The sequence below is a fragment of the Cyclopterus lumpus genome, chromosome 5 (genome assembly GCF_009769545.1).
Source record: "Cyclopterus lumpus isolate fCycLum1 chromosome 5, fCycLum1.pri, whole genome shotgun sequence".
NCBI classification, from domain to species: domain Eukaryota; kingdom Metazoa; phylum Chordata; class Actinopteri; order Perciformes; family Cyclopteridae; genus Cyclopterus; species Cyclopterus lumpus.
Window position 1 is genome coordinate 4,258,335 of NC_046970.1, and position 16,861 is coordinate 4,275,195.

At 39.0% G+C, this 16,861-nt stretch overlaps 1 long non-coding RNA gene across 1 annotated transcript; it reads left to right on the forward strand.

Moving 5' to 3' along the window:
• The first annotated feature begins 11,551 nt into the window (after positions 1–11,551).
• On the forward strand, positions 11,552–14,516 carry LOC117731312. Its single transcript, XR_004609523.1, has 3 exons — positions 11,552–11,624; positions 12,991–13,039; positions 14,385–14,516. It is a non-coding gene; the product is annotated as an uncharacterized LOC117731312 (long non-coding RNA).
• The last annotated feature ends 2,345 nt before the right edge of the window (positions 14,517–16,861 follow it).

The window sequence follows — 16,861 nt, forward strand, 5'->3', positions numbered from 1 at the left end:
CGGCAACAGTGCAAACTGGGGGAGGGGGTGGTTACAGCGCAGACCAACAAACACAAAGAGAGTATGTATTTATACACTGTATTTTCACACTTTGAACAGTTGTTTGGCGCTACATTAATGCTCTGATGGGGATTCTCTGTTTTGGTCCTTAAGGTGTGTCACAACTCCTTGAAGAGGCTTCGTCAGCTCAGCTGACAAGTGGGGAGGAGCCAGGCACTTGGGTTGCTGACTTCATGTTCTTGGGAGGTTGGCTGAAGTCACGTGGCTGTCATGTGAAATCAGTTGGGGGTGAGAATTGGTGTGAAACTTCCTGGGCAGTAGCTGATAGGCGATGTGGCCCCTTCCCCTCCCCTGAAGGGATCATCCCAGTGAGACACGGACCGTCTTCTTTACTTTTATTTCTAACCACACGTCTTCTCATTTAGTTTTTTTTTCTAAGCAAGACTGGATGTTGTTTCGGCACTTTTTCTCTTAATTGGCAGGCACGGGCTGCGAGGCACACACCACTGTCAGAGCGACATCAGCTTCAAAGAAAGCATTCATTTATATTAATGTTTACTACATTCTGTCATGTTCAAACCCCGTCTCCTAAAAACAATCTGATCATGGTAAGGCATGATTACTGTTTATATGGTTATGTTTATTATGTAACTCAGTTTATTTGGTCAAGACAAGGACAATAAATAGTGGCTTTGGTTAGATGTTGTCACTTTTCAAAATTGCATGCGAACATACAACTAAGTTCACGATGCAAAATTGAGTGTGTGCTGCATTCTGACTGCACAGTTAGACTCCACAATGTGTACGCAAGAAATATATGGACGTAAACAAGGGGGCCTTATTAATTTGCCGGCTTTTGCCGACCCATAAATCGATCTCAGTGCTTCCATCTTGAAGAACATCCCGGTTCCAGAAGGGCATCTCGAGGAACGAGGGCCGAGAAGGTTAGCCGGAGGAGCGAGGAAACGCCGCTGTATCCTTTGCGGCACCAGAAACAAATAAAAGACGCAGCTGGAATGATCTCAGATCAAACTGGTACAAATGTAACTGTTCCGTTTGTATTCACACGTTGTTCACCTTGATGTGTTTTAGTAATGTAATGAAACTGCTCTAACGGTGACATGTTTAAAAGTGCAAACAGATGCTCTCATCCAATTATTATATCGATGACAATATTTTGCTGCATCCAACGCTGATCTGCTTTAGTTCCTGTGTTCATACGATAAATGTCCCCCCAATTATATGTTACTCCTTATTTGTATAGTAGCATTTGTGGTGCGTCACACAATAAATTGTATAACGTCTGTAAAATATGTATATATATATATATACACACACAATTAAATAGAAATATTTTACATCAGAACATTCCTGTCACATTAAGTCAAGTCTTTGTTGCATCAAAGGTCTTAGACGAGAACTCACTGGATCTAATCAGTGACCCCATAGAGCAGCATATATATTCAGACTGGTCAGTTAAAATAACTGCAAATGTAAAAAAAAAAAGACAATATAACAACCGATAACAGCAATGTACAGCGATGCAGAAAGAACGTATTGTTTGAGTTTACTTCATTGTAAACCGTCTGCTGGTAATGGCATACTTAATGCTTCATTTGGTACGCAGTATGCAGTATATACTGATTTAGTATGTAGTTCACAGAACATTAATCTAAAAAGGGGAAAATGTAATAAATCAATGGTGACACGGCACAGGATGTTTTAAAGTTTCTAGAATATTTAACCAAAACCTTCAACCACCGATCTTTCTCAAAATAAGCCATTTTTCCTCAAATCCATTTTCATAACCGTATCCTAACCCGGAACCTGGTCACCCCTGTGTTATGTACAAGGATGCAGAACCATTATGTGATAGTGGAAGAAAAAAGCCTCCCAGGGAAAATAATCCATGGGACGATTACATTTTCTCCAAATGCAACAGCATTTAGTGGTAGATAAAAGTCTTACGAGACAGTGTTGTTATGTGGCAACGGTTGGGCTGTATTCAGCACAACAACAACAACAACAAAAACATAGATCATTTCAGTGTGAAGCAGCCTGCAGGCATTACAGTACCCACAACTTATTTTGTAACAATACAACGCACGTTGTTTTGGGCTCTATTTCATGTGCGCTCTTCATCATTCCTCTCTACCGTTGGCTTCCCGTCAGCTCCGTGGGAATGGCAACCTTAAACCTTCCCTGACACACCAGCACCAACGATATAGAGAAGCTGAAGAGGTCAATAGTATTCATCAGATAGTGCAACGTTGTATGCAAACTAAAGATAACAATCAGGCAAAAGGGAAAGCAGCAGAGGAACTTACCTTAGCCCGACTGTATCCCAAAGCTTGACTTTCCTCACACCTTTCATGCCTCCCTGCTCCCTTCGTCAGCTCAGTGGCAGAGATAAGAGGCGAAAAGCTGTTTTGAACCTCAGCACAAAACAGCCCTAATGGTCTTAGATCATGTTCCCTCTCTGACACGCCATTAAGTGCTAAATGTTAGGAATTGCATTACTGCAGCTTCTAAGATTAAGAGTGATAAGGACAAGCTGTTATTGCTATATCCTCTGTGCTCACCAGCAGAAGGCCATAGCTTTCTGCTGATGAATAATTCACGCGGCCAAATCAACCTCCACAAAAAGATAAAGACCCTCCAACCACTCCTCGAGTGTATTGATTTTTGTTCCCCCTGGTATGGGACTGAAGAGTGTCGAATGGATAATGGAAGCACAAACTGTAGGAAAAAAAGTCATAAAGCACTTTCTATGATTTAAAAAAAAAGAAAAAAGGAGACAAAACGTTGCAACGGTGAATACATATGATATATCTAAGTCTGTCTGATTCAAAATAAATCTTTCCAAATCAATTTAGTTTTTCGTTGATTATTGGACTATCTAAATTCTATTTTCGGTTCAATATACACAGTTATGTTCTGACCTTGAATTCCTCTGGTTACGTAATTTACTTGCCAGGAGTCAGGTTTAAGCTTTTGGGATTTAGATTTGCCAACATGGTAATTTATTTTTTCCTTTATTCAAAATTGTATTCTTTGATTTTATTTGTGAAAATTATTTGCATCTTCAAGTCAACTAAACGAACAAAAGTTGGCCTTATTTGCAGTCATGCTAGTAGTTTTAAAATGTACATTTCCAGAAAGGCTGAAACGTGTTTCCATTATGACCATCTGTTGACGAGAGGCTATGCTTTTCTTCACATACATTCATTTATTGCAAAAGGTTGCATTCACTTACGTTATGTGCAAAGCTTTACAATGAGAATTCAGTAATAATCCTCAGACACAACAGAATACAGAAGAAACGTAGTTTCACACAATATGCATAGTCTGTGTGCCTTTGGGATTTGCCTTTAGTGTCATTAAAGAGATTCTCTGTCCACAACTTTGGTAAACTTTTAGAAAAAGTTATTTGTCGACACTATTCTGCTTTCAAAAAGTAAAATGATCGCTTGAGACACTATATTTGATTTCACTGAATACATAAACTGCATCTGAGGAAGTTCTGAGTCAAAACATTTGTTCCAATGCGATTTTTCTGTCACCAACAGTGGCAAAACTTCATTAGATTAAAATCTGATAGACAAGAGAGAAATGTGCAATTGTTTATGCGGTGCCCTTTCCTCATTTTTAAAAAGGCAATTACAATCGGATCCCATAAGATCCATCTCCGGGGCCAATAGCCAGCTTGATGAAACATGAACTGAATGAACAGCCCCCCCTCTGCCAGTACACCTGCTCCACCATTCGCTTATTTTAATCTCAATAAATACATCGCTTATGTGACAGCCGATCGCTGGCCCCTCCTGACCCTTAATTCGCCATGTTCACTATTCACACCACTGCAGGCCCAGGCTATAGACACCCCTTCAGGAAGAAAGCCTTAATGAGAAATGTCATGCCATATATCTCTGGGTCTAATGGGAATGGGAGTTGGAAGGAGAGAGAGAGAGAGAAAAAAAAAAAAAAAAAAGTTTAACATTAACAACTTTATCCATGGAGTCTGTCAAGAGAGGAGATGAGTGGCCCAGCAATACATTACGAGGAAGAGAGGAACCCAATGCCGTCTTTGTTGAGAGAGATAATGTTTCATTGATGAAATTGTGCAGGTCTCCTAGATTTGGACGTGAACAAAGTATGAAAGAAAAGACTTTAAGCACACATTTGAAATACAGACTTTAAGTCGTTTGCTGTAATATCAGAAAGGCAACCCATTATTTAGGTTATGAAACTCATAAAAAAAGACTTGAGATGCTTCACTGTGAAGGATAATAGGAAACTGATACAATCACAGAATTAAGAATTTGTAAATCTAGCATGCAAAAGTAATTAAATGTGCCGTCATTGACACACTATTTAGCATCATGTGTTGACTGCAAATACAAAAATAAATTAGATTAAAATCATTCTCAAAGAACATTTTGGATAAAAAAAACAAATATAATTTCAACAAAACTACTTAGTTATTAGGTTTAGGAAAAGATTGTCGTTGGGGTTAAAATAACTACAGAAGTGCCACAACTACATTACACAAGTTATGAGTCAAATACATTAACATTAACTCCTCATTGAATTCTGAGTGTGCTTTTGCAGTCTTAATACTTCCCCGTGAATGATTACGTAATACGGAATAATTTAGTGGGATATGAGACCAGCCAAGTTACGGGACAAATACATCGACATTGACTTCTTGTTTCTTACGGGGAGCGAACAGCGATCTCCTGGCTGAAAGTTCCCCGTTTGTTGGACCCAACTCATCACTATAATACTATACTAATGAATACTAATACTAGCCCTGTGTGGGCTTTTACTGACTTATGACTTCCTCGTTCATTTTACGTAATATGCTGAACGAGAGCAGCCTGAGGGGATTAAAAGTACGAGTAGCATTAAAAAGAAATACTAAAGTAAAGTTGAGTAAATGTAGCCTACAGAAGTTACATTTCGCCACAGTACAGTACCATAACTTGGGATGTGCCATAACTGCAGTGTATAGCGGCCGACCAGAGCCTCCTTCGGAGAACAAAACTCTCTAGATCACTGGATGCCCATTTTAAAACACATCACATCAAGTGTCTGCTGAGGATGATAAGTGACTCATCACGGTCCATTAAGCGTGTGCCGGTGAACGTTCCACGGAGACAATTGAGTGTACAAATCGTCCATGCACCCGGACCCACAGTCAAGCGTGGACAATTGTAGGCATTACCGTTGTTGGAGACATGGAAATGGAATTGACTTGTGCCCTCACCACATCCTAATCAATCTTTTTTCTTCTTTTTTTTCCCCATTGAAGTGACTAATATGGAACTAGAGGAAAGAGGAAGACAATCAAATAGGTGCATAGATGCCCGGATCGGCAAGGCTGGACAAACAGTGCCGCCTCATTAGGTTTTGTTTGCAGAGGTCGTTTATTAAACCGATATGAAGATTCCCCATTTGAAAAAGGTGTAGTACAAACTAGGGTCTTTTTCTTCTGTAATAATACGGATGACATTACATATTTCCAAACATTAAATGGGTGTGAGAAGAGCTGCCCAAACATCGGCGATGACTGCACAATAACTTGCGCTGTCTGTATCTGAAATGCATTGGGAGGACAGAAATCCCTATCGAGACAAAAAAAGAATGTTAGTGTGCCTGAAATACTACTCAATAGTAATAAAAAAAAAAGTCCAGCTCAATAACTTTCAAATAAAATATGTATGCCTCTCGCCAAGAGCTTTCTACCGCAGGACATTGCTCTCCGACTGAGACTGCCGCTATGTAGGAGAGGATGTTGTGTGAAAGTCTGGCACAAACTGAAACTTAAGATTTTGTTTAAACCTTTATGTACCCCTACCCTTTTTGTCCCAGTTAACCTTTTTAAATGGTCTTACTGTGGACTTAAACACCCACAGTGATGATCTTAGGAGACATACAGGGTTTATAAACAGTGCCCACAGGCATTTATAGCTCCATATTCCCTTTGTATGTAGAGTATTAAATCCCCAGCAGAGAGCTGGTTAGCAGTGAAGGCTTTGTGACCTCATACATACACACATTTGCGAGAGATGCAATATCGCATTTTGAGAAGACAACGTGGTCCATTTTGGTCTGCTTTCAAAATGAGCATGTCGACTGTTGGCTATGTGAAAAAGCTAAATGTGTTGCACAATTGGATGTGAAAGGGCATCACCCCACATGCAATCCTTACTCTCGATGATATAGTCTACAGCCCTAATGTTGTTTCACACAAACCCACCCACACACACACACACACACACACATATAGTGCTTGTTACAACACATTGGCTACATAACAAATCAGAAATACACACTGCAAACTCCATGTGTTGCTTTCTGTGCTAATTAACTGATTCACGAGAAACGATTTAGAACAAAATGGCCATGTTTAGTTTCAGGTGACGGTAACTGATGGTAAAGAATATAATGTGTATTAAGACAAAGACATTTCACGCTTTGTCAGTAACCTCCTACCGGGTTCGTCCAATGGAGCCCAATAAATATTGTCACGAAAAGTTTAATAATAATAATGATAATCCGCGATCAATCATCTGATCCGCTTCTTCGATACACAAGTATTTGCTGTTGGTATGCAACGCGTTTGTTACTTCCCCCGTGAGGCCTGACCCCCGAAGCACACGGTACAACATCCAGTTTGTTCACCTGACAAGTTTAATGCCACAATTTATAACGAAACAGGCTTACTACTTAGCTCACGCGTGTACAGTCCTTGACCCTGTGTGGTCGATGTGCTAAATTGTAACAGGGGATATTGCAGTATAGTGTGATTGGATCTATGATGCGATTCCCTGGATAATAAATGTTTTTCTGCAACGTTCTGCAGTTGGTTCCAGTAATATTTGTTCCTAAAGTGTTCTGAAGTAGAATATCACATACTATAGTCAAACTGAGATAATGACCAAAATACTGGTATACAATATTATTCACACAAAAAGTAGAATATAATTGTATTTGTATTAGCTTTTTCGTCATGTTCTCCAATGTATTGTAAGGACCTAACATCATGTTCTATACATGTCTGTTTGAACTTTAGTCTTCAGTTAAGTGGGAAAAAAGTTAATTAATCAATGAAGTTTATTTCCTTCCGAGTTCACTGGTGTAAACAGACACTGGTGGTGTAACGGCAGTATATGAGGCGGCATACAGGGACATAAATGCAAGCTGGCAATATAAAGAATTAAAAAAAACATCAAACAGTGGGGAATAGCAAGCTTATAATTACCTCATCATCTTTCCATGTTCGCACCCATTGATCACAGAATTTTTTTGTTTTTTGCTGTGCTGGCAAAAACGCTATCAGCTGAGGCAATGTGGTGGAAGTGGTGCCCCTCATAATCATCTATGCAGGAAAACCCTAAACAGGGCAGGCATTTTTGTTCGCTACGTTAGCTAGACTACGATATGCCTGTGTGTAATATCTACACAGATCAAATGATGTCGCCTAAATTAGTGTGTGATTGCATGAATTCAGTTTGGTTGTGGATGTGCTATCCTAGATTGTTATACAAGAAAAAAAATACTTGCAAATGAAAAGTTACTGTATTACCACAACATCTAAATATTATTCACCTCAACTGCTTTTATATGAAGCAGGCTTTTATTAGAGATAAGCCTTTACTTCCCTCTTTTCTTATCTGCTCCCATTTGCCCCATTAAAGTTTTGTTGGAGCATTCGGCTGCTTATACAATCGTAATATTGTGTAATACTGTGTTTGTTTCAAATTAAAAGCCTTGGGGTTTTGGTGTGACATTAACACACATACAGTACATCGATGCTCATAAACCCTTCTCTGGTGGGGGAATCCGAGCGACTAAAGCAAAACACTGAAGCCTCATCGCTATCGTAATGAAACCCGATGAAGCTAAAGTGAAGTCTTTTGGTCTTGTCTGGGCCTTTTTTTAAAGAATGACCATTAAAAGCTATTGACGAGTGTATTTTCTCACCTTTATGTTAATAAATTTAGGCTATTTAACCTACTTTGGTTGGATCGAGGATAGATCATCATCATGCATAAACAACTGTTAGGTTGTAGTGGATTTTATATACACTTGCACATGTAGATAAGAGAGGTTATGTTTTAAATTAATACATAAAGAAAGATATGATCATTAATTTGAGGAATATTCTGAGGAATGTATTATGAAGCATAAGAGAGGATCACTGTTTTATTATTCTGTTTGTTAATGACAAATGTAATGATTCATTGTATGATGCATGGGAATGAATGGATGTTTTATTGTTTAGACAGTAGTTAAAGGGATGCCTATTAAAACCTGAGATGTTGCTTTTATTCTGAAGGCAGGATAATAGGGTTTTATTCGATTTGAGGCATTCTTTGAAGTGGCCAATGGAACTAACCCTCAGGTGTGAACCTCATGTCTTATTCGCTGGTCAGCGTAGCATGCTGTGTCTCTGAAAGGTATTTCCATGAATACCTCCACTAACCAATGGGAGCTTAGCTCAGCGAATGGACTGCGAATAAAACTAATTGTGAGACGTGAATTTGGTCTCTTACGTGGTGACACCAGACAGAAACTGCTGGCTACGTCAGGAGACTGTGGAAGCGAAGCCATGTGAGCGCGTCTGGGCCTGGACCATGTATGTATACAGATGACTCTTGTTTGTTATGATTAAATAATGATTATTATATATCTCTGGCTTCGGAGCTTATTCTTCCAAGCACAAGGTAGCTCGAGATTCTCTGAACTCTTACACAACCCAAGACAATTTCCACGTGATCTCCAGAGTTCAGGAACAACCACCAAAAGAAGAAGGTGACCGTATTGGCAAAAGTAGGGCGTAGAATAACAGAAGCAAAGCAAAGTCTCAACTCGGTACTATTCCAATATTAAACTTTCTTGGCAATCTCGACTGTCCGTGTGGGTTTTTCGAACACCCCTTGATGTAAAAGTGCATAGTCACCTTGTGAACTGCTGCTGCCTGATCTAATTGGCTCATGGTGGGGGTCATTCACGCCAAATTCCCCTGGGGAAAGTAATACAGTTGGCGCTTCTGACCAATGCTGTTGGTTTTCTAGTGAGGTCAGTTCTCAAGAGACGCCCACTCGGGGTTCAGAAATTGATCCAGTCGCTCGAAGACAATTTAGTCCACTCTTCTCCACAATTTGTATTCTAATAAAGCAAGTAGCAAAAGTCAAGTTCATGGGTAGTAGCTAAAATTACCACCAAACCTCAGCACAATAATGTACCAGCTTCTGACCCTCTAACACACATTGGTTGTATATACTGTAAGGGCAAAAGAAGAATTGTTAAAAGAGTCCACACTCCAATAACCTTTTACCAATATTTTTGTATAAGCCAAGTCTTTAAAAAAAAAAAAAAGTTAAGTATCTCGCTAAACAATCTATTATAGCATTTCATGTAGTGTTTACAGCCGTTAAAAGAGTTTATTTCAGTTAACAAAAGAAAGTCCTGGATCTATATGTCACAGTTCAAAACTTTAAAGAAAAACAAAGGATATTTTGACAAATTTCCTCCCAGACGAGCTCCGTGCCCTAGGAACGCCCCTAGCATCCAGAGAAACACATCTTTTGAAAGGTTATTTTGGAGGAGAGACGGGAGGTGCCACAACACAAAAGGTTCCAAGCCAGATTAAAACTATAAATGGTGTTTTGCAGAAGAAAATCAGTATTTACCCAGTCGTCTCACACGTGCGCATTCATTTGGGAAACATTCACAAGGACTCAGAGAAAGTATCTTTCGTTTAATTATGCACCAAAATTCAGTGGAGACAACAATGAAAAATGCCTAACAATCATCCTGTGCTAACTAGAATAATTAAGAGAGAACAGTCATTAAAACAAAAAAATAACAATGTCAACAGGAACAGCCATGGGACACAACGTGGTGAAAGCTCTCAAGAGTGTGCTATTAAAAAACATCAATTTATTCGTGAGCTGTACCCGCTCATCCCAGATAATTTGGGGCGAGAGGATGCGTACACTCGGGACAGACGTAGAAGTTTCTACAAGAGGGAGCCGTCAATAAGTTCAGAATGGACATTCGAAATCCAGTGATACAAGAAAAGATACTGAATAATACGAGTAAAACACAAATCAGAACAAATGCAATATCACAGAAACTTAGATGAAAAGAATACAAATGTGATACAAAAAAAGAGCGTTGTTCCCCACATTTGCACAATATCCAAGAGGACGAACAACAACAACAACAACATGTTCGAGAACCAAGAAAGCATTGAAGATGCATCAACCCATTTGAAGTGTCTAAAAACAGCCGCCACCACTGTCTGTCTTTTAATAGACTCAAGTGTAGACAAGTTGTCATCGTGCACTACAAATGAACAAGCGGTGGACTTACGCATTAAGGGGAGATCACCCGATATGCCGTCAGTGTTATTTAAGGTATAACACTTCTTGCATCTGGGAGAGGAATGGCTTTTGGCCTCCATGCAGATGGACCACATTTGTTTCAATATGGCAAGACGGAGCTTTGATGTCTGAGTCATATTCGTCATCTGGTGGCCACAGTTGGAAATATGTTATTTGATATTGATCATTATAGATGTTTATGTTTCCCCTTTTTAAACTGTAATTAGTGACATCAAGAGCATGTTTATGGGGTTTATCTTTATTTTTAGAAGATTTTGTGAAAAACATTGCAACATTTCAACGGCGGGTCTTACTTAGCGCTTCAAAAACATTTATATGTAGACACTGTTATACACATATATGGAATTTTAGGCCTTGATGATTGAACAATAACAAAATATGTTTCATGAAACATGTCTACATGCCTAAACACATTGCTGCTACGCAAATGGCTGATTGTGGGTTGTTGAAGAGTTGCACCTAATAAAGTGTCTGTAAGAGTTCAGAGAATCTCGAGCTACCTGGTGCTTGGAAGAAGAAGCTCCGACGCCAGAGATATATAATAATAATTATTTAATCATAACAAACAAGAGTCATCTGTATACATACATGGTCCAGGCCCAGACGCGCTCACATGGCTTCGCTTCCACAGTCTCCTGACTTAGCCAGCAGTTTCTGTCTGGTGTCACCACGTAAGAGACCAAATTCACGTCTTACAATTAGTTTTATTCGCAGTTCATTCGCTGAGCTAAGCTCCCATTGGTTAGAGGTATTCATGGAAATACCTTTCAGAGACACAGCATGCTACGCTGACCAGCGAATAAGACATAAGGTTCACACCTGAAGGTTAGTTCCATTGGCCACTTCAAAGAATGCCTCAAATCGATAAACTAGCGGGGTCAAAGCTCACACTTCCGGTCAAGGACAGGAAGTTCCCCTTCAGAATAAAACCCTACACTCTAAAAAGAGTATTTCAGTAGTAGTTGAAGTAACGTACATTTTTAAATGAGTCTCAATCAGATTTCTGCTTTAGTGAATTTTTGTGGATCATATCAATTTGAATTTACACGTTGTTCCCTTAACCTACTATTCTTATTTGAGTAAAAGCACATCAATTAGGTTTCTCTCCGTGTTGTGCGTCTGACGTCATGACGTCCACATCATTTCCAGATTTTTCCTCAGGAGTCGAGCCGCCATTTTTTCGAGTGAAGGTGACTTGGATAAAAGGTAAGTCTAGTGCTAAATTTAGTTTTGTATGTACAAATAATGTAATATGTCATATATAAAATTGGTCCACCTGAATTAGTTACATTGTGCTAAGTATTAAGTTAGTAAGTATTTAACGTTAACTAAGTTAGTTAGTAAACTGACAAACCAAACCAGCTTGTCATGCTAATGTTAGCATGTTTTATATTAACATTTATAAAGCATTTTACTCGTTTCGTGAAACATGTTTATCCTTTCGTAACATTAATAGCCTCGATATAATCACCAGCACGTAGCTATTACAATTGCTATTATGTAATTAACTACCCTGCTGCAATGTCAGTTAGCATATTGCTAGCGAGCCTGTAGCATGAACAAGCTAGCGGTTAGCTACATATCAAAGCAGGTGGTGCAGACGTAGGGTTAGGTTTATGTGGCCATGACTCGCGTGGTTCAAGTTGCTTATTCGTGTTGTGTACTGGTGTAAGGTTAGCTGCTTATTGGCAGATTAGCGCAGCAATAATGAGCTGGTAAGGCTTACATTAGCTTGCCGCCAAGCGATTTAAAGGGTCTGCGCCTGCGGTTCTGTTCAGACTACTTCGGCGCGTGGAGTTGACGCGTTGGTGCGCGCGCGGTCACACATTTTGGGCTACAACAGAACCTCACTTTGATGCGGAAGCTGTAATAGTGTCTTAACTTAGCTGCTTCAGAAAACCTGTATTTACCGCCGCTACCTGCATTGTGTCCTATGTAGTTAAGTAACGTGACTCTTTCGCGCACACGTGGAGGAGTTTCTTGTTGCCGACCAAAAAAACACCAAACTTGGCTGTGGGCGATGCAATGATAACAACTTGGGTGTGCTGGCTGCCCTCGGTGACAGGGCTGCCTTCGGTTTAAGTTGGAAATGAGGTAGGCCGCGGTGATAAATACTCGCTGTGTGAAAGCGCCACAGTGACATGTTGCAGTGGTTAACGTTGGTTAACGTTAACCGCCACCGTGACATGTTGCGGTGGTTAACGTTGGTTAACGTTAAGCGCCACAGTGACATGTTGCGGTGGTTAACGTTGGTTAACGTTAAGCGCCACAGTGACATGTTGCGGTGGTTAACGTTAAGCGCCACAGTGACATGTTGCGGTGGTTAACGTTAAGCGCCACCGTGACATGTTGCGGTGGTTAACGTTGGTTAACGTTAAGCGTCACAGTGACATGTTGCGGTGGTTAACGTTAAGCTACGCGATACCCAGCTCAGTATTGCTTTGCCAGTGTGCTAATAAGCTGCTGTATTGTTTTTTTAGCTGATGTGAAGTCTTCTCACTTGGTCCTAACATAAACTAGTACCGGGTGGGGTAATGAGTAACACTAAATATTGTTTTGAATTTTTCTTCAGATTTTTTTCCATGACTGGTGGGTGACTTCAGACTTGAACACTATCTAAGGTAAGGTTTACTCTTTGAATAAAGTGCTATTGACAAGGCAGTAATATGGCTTTATTTAATTTGAACGGTTACAGTAAATGATTGTTAGAGGGACTGTTTTTACCTCTGCTTCAACACTACTTTTGTATGAGTACTAATGGTTTTGGAAAAAATGTATCTTAAAACACACCGATTTGTAACCCACGCTCTCTTGAACTGCCTTTTAAGTCGGAACAAAATCATTGAACTTTGCTGAAGTCTTGTTTTAACATCAGATTTACATATATATATATATATATAAAATTAATATTTAAGTATTCAGAGAGGGCTTGCTACATGAGATGGACTTCTGTTTAAATGATTGTCTCCACATACCCTGTAAAGGCCATCTCTGTTTTCCCCAGTGTTGCGCTTCATGTGGAGATGCAAGGACTGTGGAAAGGCATTAACAAGAAGATCTGAACTGCTCAAGCACTACAAGCTTACTCATAGGCATTACGGACGGGGCCATTCATATCCATACACTTACTCAAATTGTCCTTGTAGATTCAAGACTTGGAATGCCCTACTGAGCCATTTATCACGAAATCATCCTGCCCAACAAGTAGTCAACAAAGCCATATCAACCTTCACCTGCCATATTTGTAGTCATACTCAACTCTCCACAGAAAGGGAATATTTCCAACACATTTTCCAGCATCTTAAAAACAAAGAGACTGTAACATGTGTCTTCCAAAACTGTGACTATAAGACAAACTATAATTAAAGTTAGCAGACTATTGCAAACTTCAAAAGCCAAAAATACAGAAAACACTCTGGTGCAGCTAATATCTTCAAACCTGCGATAAATTCTGTTGAATCCAATAATGCCAATAATATTACCAGTGATATTTCAGATGGGGAAAGCAATGCCATTTTAACAATACACAACATATTGGATCGAATTGATACACCTCTCTCTGCTGGTTGAGGTGTGGCGACACCCGGCCAAGAAATAGTCCAGCACATACCAGACATTGGCACATCAACCAACAAGTTGCACATTGTCAAGTTTCAGGATGCATTTATTTGTTGTTTTACAACACAGGGTTGTCTTAATACTAGACATGGCCAATCCTGAGATGTGAGCCTGAACCTGTACCAAATCCATATAGTGTAATCCCTTTTGTCATTATTCAGCAAACGTCTTTCATTAACAGCAATGGTGAATATAAATGTTGTGTTCTGATTAAGATGAAGAATTAGCATAATCAAGTTATCACAGTGCAGGACTGAAGCCAGTGGTATTATTGTCCCATACCTAGTGCATAGAATAACAGTGCCAATTGATGCCAGTGATGGTTTGTGTTTGTCATGCCCTCTGTAGGACTCTGGCGCCAATGATGCTCAGAGGGACCTGGAGCAGCTCACTTTGGCTGTGTTTGTCATTCGGAAGGAGGGGGAAGGACTGCAGGAGCTACCTGAAGACATTGGCATTGTCATTGAGGGCGTGCAGGTGTTGCATGGACTGACTCCCGTCGCCTCAGCTTGTGCCTTGCTTCTGGGTCTGATATATGCACTCAACCTGTCAAATCCCAAACCCCTTAATTTCACCTTTGAAGTGCTCCAGAAAATTATCATGCATCTTGAGCAGCAAAAGATGTCCCCCAAAGTCCAAAATCTCTATGGCAGACTTCAAAACTAATAACACTACAATGGACCTGAAGACTGAAGACTGTCTAGCTCTGTAAGGAGGTGCAGGAGTTTGTTTATTGTTCTTTCCATTTGAGGCAGATGGTTTCATTTTCAAAAAATATGGTTGTCTCTTTTTGTTTTAGTTGATTTAAAAATCTTAAGATAAGATATTTTAATATTTTTTTGTGTACTTAATACTGGTTTCATATCATTTTGTTGCATTACTCTGCACTTTGTAGAACAAATTGTATAACATTTGTGGTTTCACATTGATACTCGCTGTATTGTTTGTTATGCACTGTTACACATGTTGTGTATATTTGTTTTTCTTGAAAACAAGCATATAGTGTTTTTTTTACATTTATATAATCAAGTTTTAAAGACATCAGAATTGAGTGTATACATTTTCTTTCAGCCAACTTAAAATTGTAACTTCGGGAAAGGTATTTTAATTAGATTGAACACACTAAAATTCCACACTATGGTTACTATAAAAATTACCTTTCCTACAACTATATTATTAGGTTGTAAAGGAGCAGTATTTTACTTTAGTATCAAGCAAATAATTGAGTTGGAAAAACTGGAGACTTTAAGTTGAGTTGCCTTCATTTTAAGTTGGAGTAATGCAAACCATTGATTTGAAAACGATCAAATTATTACATACATTTGACTTAAAGCAATTGTGGTAATCTAACTTGTTAACTTAATTTGAGAAAACTTAATTCATTTGTGTTACCAATTGAAGTAATTCAATTAAGTTGGTTCAACTGTTCGCTTTTTACAGTGTATTATCCTGCCTTCAGAATAAAAGCAACATCTCAGGTTTCAATCGGCATCCCTTTAACTATTGTCTAAACAATAAAACATCCATTTATTCTCATGCATCATACAATTAATCATTACATTTGTCATTAACAAACAATAATAAAACAGTGATCCTCTCTTATGCTTCATAATACATTCCCAAATATAAATAAATATATAAAATAAATAATATCCCAAATTAATTATCATATCTTTATTTACTAATTTAAAACATAACCTCTCTTATCTACATGTGCAAGTGTATATACAATCCACTACAACTCAACAATGGTTATGCTCGTCAGCATGGATATCACATAGTTGTCATGTCTGCCAGGGACATTTTATTGACTTCTAACCCTGTGAAACATGAAACGGACGCGCTCATCGGAAGAATCAGAACCAGACATTTGTGGGTTGCAATACTTGGATATATTTGTAAAGAAGAGTCCCCGATTCATTCTTCACCGAGCAGCGCGGCCCCAAAGAGCGCTCGAGCTGCGGAGGTATATGCCTTCCATCTGTGAAGTCTGACAATCTTGTGAAACCAGAGAGCGGAGTAACTCACCTGCAAGGTACCCTTTCATTGTAACACCCTCCCCACCTCTTCGTGATTTATTTCTCAACCTGATACTCTTGTAGATTCTGTAACCTTAGTTTAAATACAAAACAGTATTCTGCACCAAATAAATAATAATAAATAAACGAGTAAGAAAAGTTCTGCTAAAATGCCAATATAGTGTAACAGTATATTCTATATCCAAAATATATATATAAACAACTTCATACACTCACTTCATGACGGTCACTGTCACTCAAACTAACTGTTCCCTAAAGAGCAAAGATAACTTAGCCTAGTCTGCACATGCATGTTTTAACATAATAATAATTCACTTAAAACAGGTAGACAATGTTTAAACTGTCAGCCATGATAATACTCCTGAACACAGAATCAATTTAAGACCTCACCTGAAGCCCTGATGGTCCAGCTGCTGCTTCCTCAACCTGATTACTGAGTTTCCTGAATGCATTTCAAAAAATAATGCCTTAATGAATAAATGTAGATATGAGTAATATATGTATTTATTTTGAAAGCAATTTAGAATATTTAGGTAATAGGTTCAGGTTTTATGGAACAGCCTTCTTTTTTTATTCAACATCACATAATTCACAATCCACGAATGCTGACATGAGGTCAGATTCCCCAAACGTCGTTCAGTTTCATTGCTAATGTATGGTAAAATGGTAATTCTAAACAAAATGACATGAGTAAGACCTCACATGGAGCACTGGTGATCCAGCTGCTGCTTCCTCAACCTGCACTGCATCTGCACTGGATTTCTGATTTCCTGAAGGCATTTCAAA